This window comes from Dipteris shenzhenensis, chromosome 7 (assembly GCF_047967505.1).
Source record: "Dipteris shenzhenensis isolate YYH24624 ecotype China chromosome 7, Dip_SZ_1.0, whole genome shotgun sequence".
Classification (NCBI taxonomy): Eukaryota; Viridiplantae; Streptophyta; class Polypodiopsida; order Gleicheniales; family Dipteridaceae; genus Dipteris; species Dipteris shenzhenensis.
Genome location: NC_141602.1, coordinates 3,896,734 through 3,906,383, shown reverse-complemented (window position 1 = coordinate 3,906,383; position 9,650 = coordinate 3,896,734). Strand labels below are relative to the sequence as shown.

At 40.2% G+C, this 9,650-nt stretch overlaps 2 pseudogenes; both read right to left on the bottom strand.

The window, feature by feature from the left end:
• Positions 1 to 5,428: 5,428 nt before the first annotated feature.
• On the bottom strand, positions 5,429 to 6,067 carry LOC147899834 (uncharacterized; annotated as a pseudogene).
• A 310-nt stretch (positions 6,068 to 6,377) lies between these two features.
• Positions 6,378 to 7,301, bottom strand: LOC147899833 (uncharacterized; annotated as a pseudogene).
• Positions 7,302 to 9,650: the final 2,349 nt, after the last annotated feature.

The window sequence follows — 9,650 nt, the reverse complement described above, 5'->3', positions numbered from 1 at the left end:
TTTCTGAAATACCTGGAACACATCACTCTTCCGAGCTATAGCATAAGCCCACACTTTCCTAGTTGCATCATCAATGAATGTCACATAGTATTCGGCCCCGCCTAATGACCGTGTAGGCATGGGACCACATACGTCTGAATGCACTAAATCAAGCATTTCAAACTCTTTCTTTCCCCTTCTTTTATGGGCTGATTTAATCTGCTTCCCATAGATACAGTGCTCACAAAATTCAAAATCAGAGAAACTCAAATGCGGTACATAACCCAAATGGCATAAGAGTTTCATTCCATTCTGGCTCATGTGCCCCAACCTGCAATGCCACAAAGAAGTGCTTGGTTGCTCGGTTATTGCAACAACATGATCAAATACCCCTGATACATGTAAGGGATACAAAGTCCCACACTTGGCACCCCTAGCCAAAAGCATAGAGCCCTTTTGAATTTTCCAACTTTGAAAGCCAAAAGTGGTGTGAAAACCAGCATCATCTAGCTGACCCACTGAAATAAGACTCTTAGTCAACTTAGGCACATGTCTCACATGTTTCAAAACAAATGCAGACCCATTTGCAAAAGAAAACTTTATGTCACCTGCTCCCACTATGTCACATGCATAGTCATTTCCAAGATGCACATAACCTGTCTTTCCACTATCATAAGTGGAGAACCATTCCCTATGGGGAGTAACATGGAATGAAGCACCAGAATCCAAAATCCAATCCTAGGAATATGCATCATCTGAAGTGGTAAGCAACTCTGTAGATAAAGTAGACATGAAGAGAACATCATTGTCACTATCATGTGCTGAAAATAATATTGAATTCATTCAAATGAGAAGCAATGGAGACCCCTTCCTTCATCTGCAGCTCAAACAACCTCTTCATGAGGTAAACTTTATTAGAGGCAGTTTCCTTTTCATAAGTGGCACACAGTTTCTTCCACAAATCTTCCGTAGTCTGCTCATTTACTACTGTGAAATAAACTGACTCTGCAAGATGAAGTCTAATAGTAGACTTTGCTAATGCATCCAACTCATTCCAATCATCCTCAGACATATCTGCAGGCTTAGCTTCAATACCTGCCAAGGGTTTAATCTACTTCTTTTGAATAAGCACATCTCTTATTTGTTCTTTCCACAAAGAAAAGTTTGTCCCATCAAACTTTTTAATGCTAAAAAACTCCTTTTCAAACATGGAAGAGGATGCCATGATACAAATGAAACAAAATGCCAAATGCTAGTGCTTGCAAGAGAGAATCACACCAAATACCAGGTGCACCCAAATGTGTATGCCACAATAGTGTGGAATATCACCAAAACTCAAAGCTCAAAGCATCAGAAGATCCATCTGACTCATGTGCATATACTATGCATCCATATGAGCAAATCTGGCCCAAAAGAAAATGCCAATAAGTGCCAAATGACTCAAGCATAAACACTGTCCACTGGCATATGCACCAATAATGTCTCATCCAAGAGAGCATAGCACTATCAGTGCATCACCTGCAATGTTTCAAAGCTGTCCCTTAGCATAAAATAGCATCCATGTGCAAAGCGTCCATAAAAAATAGCATCCCACAAGGCAATTTGAGCCTATCAGCGCATCCAATAAGGACCACAATGCATCCAAATGGCCTATAAATCATCCATTGCAACCCAATGCATACCACGAGTGTGCGCGCACTGCTCAAATTGCAACCAGAGCGATCTGCATAAGGTATGCTCAAGAAATCATAGTCCCACGGTAATGAGCGCTACTGAAAATAGAACCTGAGATGCTTCAAAACATGGGCGCCATTGCATAATCGGACTCAGCAAGAAAATCTGCAAATATCTCTCTTCTGCCAAAACTCCAAAATCCCAACCGATGAGTGAGAAATGGGAGTCAACACTTATCCACTACCATGTGGCATAAATCTAAGGTTTCAAAACCTTAGTATGAAAAATGCATAACAGAGAGACGAAATCGAATACACAGAGATTTATAACTCTGAAAATCCTTCACCGAATCGCGCAAGAACTGATAGGTAGGGGTTTTTGGGCGTCTGGAACGCAATGGGACAGATGGTTTTGGAAACTGTGGTCTCAATCATTGGGTTCAACACACGGACTGAAAAACGTTTTTGGAAACAGAGCTATCTGTAAACTCCACCGGAGTGCGAATGATGAGCAACATAGAAGTTTTAGGACCTCCTAAGTCCACCGGAACTGACAGATCTGCAAATGGTCGCTCCAAACTTGAGTTCCAACACCCGGGCAAAAAACGCAGAAACTGACACAGTGAGTCAGAAATCCAATGAAATGATCCCGGATTCAAGAATAAAGGTGTTTCCAGGCTCTTGAAGTAATGTGGACACCAAAAGCAAGCAATAGTTGCCTCTACAAGTCAATACGGAGTCTCTATCATCGAACGGAACAGGGAAAAGCTCAAAAAATGACTTTTTCTTTGAAAGCTCTTAACATTTTCTCAAAACCACTTCGCAAAGCCAAAGTGACTTTTCCAAATGTTCCTCCAAGGTCTCTGCACACTCGCATGCAAGTAAAGTCGCCCACAAAGCTTCCCACAAAGCTTCTCCTTCCTCCCACAGAGCTGCTGAGCTACAAGCATTCACGCACGCTCAGCTACATCACCCGGGCTCTGATACCAGTTGAGAGTGCTCTCAACGGAAGCAAGAATGGAAGGAGAGAGAGAGACAGAGAGACACACAAGTTTGGTGGGTGCAAAACCACCCTAATCTTCTTTTTCATTCATTTATATATGTGTTTGAGTATTGTACATAACTGGGGTGAAGGCACAGTGACCTTTAACCCCCACACTCCTTTGCCATGAACCTCATCCTCTTTGGCCCCCCTTGCCTCTAAAGTTTTCCTGTTGTTGCTATTGGTTCTCACTTCTTGAATGGCCACCAAAATGGGCTCTTCCTCTACCTCAGCCTTTATCCTAATTTGAGTAGAATGCAAACTCTTGAGAGCTTCCTATAGTTGAACCACCATTCCTTTTCTCTTCACTCATCAAGAGAGCAACAAGTTCCTAAAATTAAAAAAGGTCTCATAGACTCCAATGGATGTCTGAAATTGTGCATATTCTCTCCCAAGACCATTCAGGGTCACAGACACTAAATCTTCATCATCAATAGGTGCTCCAATTGAGCCAAGAGAATCTACAAGGCCTTTAACCTTCATGGAATACTCGTTTATGCTTTGTTTATTCCTTTGCACGTTATGCAACTCTTGTTTGAGTTGCATCTTCCACGCAGTGGTGTTGGTGCTGTACATCTTCACCAATGTATTCCATGTCTCCTTTGGCATTTCTGCATCCTGCATATGCACAATCATTGAGTCTGAAACACTGATTGACAACCAATACATGACCTTCTTGGCCTTTTCATGCCACTCTTTAAAGCTCTTCAAATATGTAACAATAGGAGCAACACCCAAAACTGGTTCCTACTCATCACCCTTAATAAATGGCCATACTCCCTTTCCCATAAGGAAGTTTGTCATCTTGAACTTCCATGCTTGGAAGTTGTCCTTCTCAAGTTTCTCACTAACAATAGTTGACAGATTCTTCGACATTTTGCAAAGTCAAAACTGTGACTGTAAGAGAAAAGAATAGAGTTCTGCCTCACAAGGGCAAATAGCAACAATTTTGCAGCACCAAAAATTTTGCCTCGCAAGAGCAGTGGTAGGCAACCATGAGTCATACCAAGTGACGAAAATGTATAAACACAGTAACCTAAAATTGGCTTGCATTTTTTAGAATCTTTGCAATGGGGCACACATCAAACTTTTTGTCGCAACTTCACTCAACGGCGAAAAATGGACATACATAGTCAAAAACAGCCACTTTTCCTAAGTGCCTGCTAAAACTTCACGATGCCAAAACAAAGACCGAAATAGTCTTGGAATGGAAATTTTCATAACAGAGTTGAATTTTTCCACGTAATGCTCTCGTGTCCACAACAAAGGCTGCCTCAATCTGAGATTTTGCACTTTGCACTCACGACTGTGTACCTGCACCAGTATGCTCCCAAAAGCTCAAAAGAAAGGAGATGCTAATCCTCTTACCAGGGTTTTACGATCTCCACTTGTCTCTGCTTGCTACCTGTGCTCCTCACCATGAACCAAGCTCTAATACCATGTAAAGAAGTAGGAAGAGAGGTAGAAGATTCGTTTGTAGCTTTCTTCATAGCTCACAAAAGAGAGAGGACACAAGGTTGGAGGCTAAATCCTATCTTCACTTTAGCACACAACAACAATACAATGAAAGATGGGTATACACTATACGTGTAACCTTAGAATACATGGTTCATATGTGAACACAATCCAAACATACATGGCTATCTAACTATGCCACAAGTATACCGAACACAAGACAGTGACATAAATGATAGTCACCCAAGATATACATCAAGAGTGGAGCTTGATATCTCAATACTCAAGTCCTCTTCATTGCTCCATAGTCATGACAAAGAGCTGTCCACTTGGACAAGAAATTCTGAAATATATATAAGAGACTTTTGTATCAACCAACCCTCAGCCATGCTTCCTCTAGGCCTTACAGTTTGCCTTAAAAAGTCTTTAAGGGTCTTCATCAAGCTCTATAGGAAGAATATCCAACATGCATGCACAGTGCCACCTAAAGTAATCTTGTCCACTAAATGCACAATGAGATGTAGTTGTCTCATGAGAATGGTTCATGGAAAGGTTTCCTCCACCAAACAAATCACCTCCACTGCGATAATGCATGCACCATCCAACGTGGTAGGATCTATTGGTTTGGAGATAACATATTTGAAAAACAAATGAATAGTGCATTATACCTCACATTCATTTTGAAAGACTATCAAATGAAAGTGCAAGGTATAATGAAGGATGTAGTGCATGGGAAATATGTACCTCACAAGCTCACCCATCTTATAAATACATTTTTTCAAACTCTTTTTTGCACAATGGTCGATGCTAGTAGGTAGTATGAACTATGCACATAAGAGCACATGTTTATATGGTTTGAGGCCTTCCAAAATTTAATTTGAATATACAAGACTTGAAAAACACTTACTTGGTGCATCTTGTACCAATTGTGGGACTTCAATCTGTATAGTTGCCCAACACCTCTTTTCTTAGTGGTTGTAAATGCTCCCTTCAATGATCTCATGCATCCAATGGGAGTACACAAAGTAGTGATGGCATGCTTCACTTCTCCTCCTACTTTGATATAATTTATGGTGCATGCGGAAGATGAACACACCCACCCTCCTCTTGTGGCCAAGCTTGATGCATCCATCGTGTGACCCGCAAGTCCTCTTGTACAATGGCATTATCTTGTTTACCAATAACGTGTTCCTAAATACTAGATGTTACATTCTTGAAGATGAGCATGGGATCAAGAAGATGGTTGGGTCCAATATGGTAGTCGAAAAAAATGGAGTACCTACACAAGAGATGTGGAACAAGATTGCTCTATGTGATCTTTAATCCAAGAGACTACACAGAAAAAGTTTGAAAAATATTACTGTACATATTCATGCCATCTAGAGGAAGAACAATTGTAGACTCCCAAATGCGCTTCCAATCTTTTGCACGAAGTGTTTGTGGAGAAATATTATTCTTACTAGCAACATATTTAGGATGATCTGATGGGAGAAATTGATGATGATTATCGAATATGGTCTGACACAGCCTATCAGCATTTTCATGTACTAACGAAGGACCACAAACAAGACATGCATGTTTACTAGATGTTTTCAAACCTGTAAAATATAAATACAATAAGAATAATAAAGTCAATAGTTATAATTAATATAACAAAAAGTATTGGAGTAGAGAGGTAATTAAAATTATTACCAGAACAATCGATGTATCCTAGAAAGTTATGCATTATCCACATCAACATCGCTTTCAAGTCGAAGTGTCGAGATGAGAGAGGCCTACTAATGTCAATGACCGCAACATCTTTCCATAGTTCCTCCAACTCATCCATCAACGGTTTGAGATAAACATCCATGTGCTTTACTTTATGTTTCCCTAGAATTAGAAGGGATAACATAAGATGTCCCTTCTTGATCGCCATTGATGGCGGAAGGTTGTAATTCACCAACACAAATAGCCACACGTTGTATACGGTTCTTTTGAAACCAAATGTATTTACTCCATCCATACCTAGTCCCAAGTCTCAAGTTCCTAGGCTCTGTCTTAAAGCTGGGCCACTCATCCTCAATATGCTTCAAGCAAGAGTGTCTGCAGGAATTCTCCACATGCCATCATCTGATTGATATGAGCAATGCCATCACATGAGCTCTGCTATGGATTTGCACTTGAACATGTATTTGATGCAAGGAATTATAGGAAAGTGTCACAAGACTTTACGAGGTACATCAAAACTAGACATTTGTTCTATACCTTGTCTCACCATAAGTGGGACAATGTCGATCTGCCTTACGCATCCCACAAAAGAGAATGCAATCATTGACGCATGCACATATGCAATCATAATCCAATCCTTTAAGAGATGCCACATAGTGCCTCACTATGTCTCTTGAGGTTGGTAGTCTATTCCTCTTTGAAGCATGTGTGATAATAGCCTGCATCCAATATCATCAATGGTCAAAACATGTTGAGATTTATTCATTGCGAGTTTAAAAACCACTAAATCTAATTTGAAAGTTAGAATGCTTACTTCAGTAATGTGTTAAGACTTGCATTGCTCCATCCATAAACTATTTGTAGATTGACTAGTTCAAGTGAAGTACGTAAAATAAAGAATGTGCACGCTTCAAATACTGCCATCGATGAAGCATTGTAAAGATGATCTTGTTCCATATTATCGCCGTCCATCCTTTTGGGATCATCATCCCTAAAAAGATGCTACACCATATCTTCAAACACTTCCTCTTTCACGACTTCATGCGGTGAAGGGCTATTGTCATCCCCTTCCTACTCATCTTTGACAATAGATCCCGAAGCTCCCACATCATCTCGTTGATGCTTTGCATGCTCACACTGAGCATCGGGCACTATGTTAGGATGTGGTACTACATCCTACTTCATTTAGAGTATATATTATAACTCCAGTAATTTGGACATTATGAGTCATTTAGATAAAATTTACTTTTACTCACCTCTAAACCTGTTTGATTCCAGTCTTCATACATGGAGATGTGATTCAACATAATTCGACGCGCTCATACAATGCATCCTTGACATCAATTACACATACACTTGATCCTTTGTCCCAACCACATATCGTGGCTGCGGTGATGCATTGACTCATCTTCATCAAAGCTACTCAAGAAGGTTGATGACATCCTGTGTACATAAGAGCAAACACATACACATAAATAGTTTTTAATTAAAGTATAAAACATCTTTGTATCGTGTGTATATGTGCATCTACACTATGTTATAACATTTGTATGATCACATCTACATTGTGTTAAAATGCGTGTATTTGCATAACAACTGTGAACTTACGCACACTAATACACATGTTTATACACACGATAGTCTATCTCATACCTAAAAGAAAAGCATCTGTCTATTCCTCATACCCCCAAAATGCTATCACTTTCATCCTCCTTGCCACCAAGCATCTTCTTCTATCGTTTTCACTTCCAACATACAAGGGACCACAACTACAAGAGTACACACAATTGGAAGGACCATACACATGAGTGGAAAAAGCATACACACAAAAGTAAAAAAGGAGACTCACTTATCAAGAGGTGAGTCACTTTGTCCTTTCTCTCCCCTTCCTTTTGTTTATGTAACTATCTCTATCCTTGCTTGAAGTTTGTGCAATCTACTTTTTTGAACACTGGTAAGAAAAACAATAATTGAGGTCTCTTTTATGGATAGTTGGTCGGTCAGGTGGCCATTTTCACAAAACATTTATTTTTGCAAAATCACGTGTACAAGCATGTGTATATCTGTGTTTGAATTATTTGCATAGAGACTTCATGCAATTATACACACATTTTTTCACGAGGTTAACCATACACGTGGTTCTGCATGAGTGTATACATGTGTTTTTGCTTGTTGAATTTTTAACATCCTCATAGTAAATGCCACACACATAACACTCCAACAAAGGATCCACAAAAGATAACTCTCAGCATACTCTTTTTCATTTTTCAATGGTTTCTATTTAGTATTTTGGAACTCATTGGTCCATGGTCCCTAGAACATGAGAAGATAGTTGGAATGTCCTCATCAATTAGATCACAAGTGTATACACGTGTTTTTGCATGAATGTATATACGCATCTTGTGATTCCACTTTGTACTAATATGTGATGTAGTCAAAAAAGAGATGTGTGATAATTAGGATGTACTCAAGTCTAGTTAGCGTTATAAAATATGACTTCATGATGCATGATGCACACAAATGCTATTCCTTTTGTAGATAACCATAGATCCAAGTTCTTCATCTGATCCATTTGCATACGGCACTTGGATGATGGAGATGCTAGCTCATTTTGGGTGCCACCCTGGCCTAGCTAAGCTTATAGAATATATGTATGCCCATGCCCCTCCCAGATTTTTTGATATGGTCACGAGTGCCCATCTCACTCCACTTCCTTCTATGCCTATGAATCTGGTAAGATGGTAGGAATCTCCCCTCCCAACACCATCAAGGAGACATACTCCCTCCCATACACACTCATGCAACCTCTTCCAAGCACTATCACATCACACCTCACAACCACTTGTCACATACCACCTCACAGCCACTGTCATGTTGTCACATCCACAATCACATACACAGTTCCCTTGTCATGACTCCACCTATAGTATAGAGCAAAGCAGACACCATAGTAGGGAGAGTGGGAGTGGAGAATGAGACAAGTGCTTTTCAAGGCAAGGGCTCAGCATACTGTCTTTTGACTGACTTGGAAGTATTTGGATAAACCACTTGCTTTGACTTCCTCTTCCATGGCTGGATTCTTACCTTTCTCTTTACTTGGTTCAGAAGGCCACTGCAGACGTGATGGCTGAGGCTGTGGCAGCTGTTGCTATTGCACAGTGGCTTCCATTTGTTGGGATGTTGTGTGGGATGGGGCATCGGTGACTCATCAAAGAGCTCTCCTAGCGTATTTGTGGTTGCTAGTGGTAGTTGGTTGGGTAGCTCTTTACCCCTTTGTGCCAAGAAGCATAGGCACGCCCCTGTCCTGCATGCCTTTTGCTTGCTGGCCTTTAGGTTTTCTACCTGATCTTGAATCTGCGAAGTTAAGAACTTTACCCAAGAATGTGGCCATTTGAAAGTCAAGGAATATAACTAAAATCTTATGCAGAATAAGGATTTTAGTTACATTGTTGCAATAGTACTAGTGTGCCCTTCTTGGAGTGATTAATTACAAAGCCACTAGCATGGTCCCTCACTGTTGCATTAATGCCTCTTTCCACCATGTCCTTAAACCACTTGACATCCAAAACACACACAAAGAAGAGCTAAGAGTCAAGCTTAATAATAGATTGGATTATGCTAGAATAATTATCCATGTCTCCATTCACTCCCCTGAAGCTAGTAATGACACCACAATCTTGCATGTGTCTCTTATCATGAATCTGACATTGTGTGTGAAAATGCTTTTTTTGGTTGGTATCCTCATGCATACTCCCAAAATTCACTTGTGATATGCATCCCCTCATCTCTCT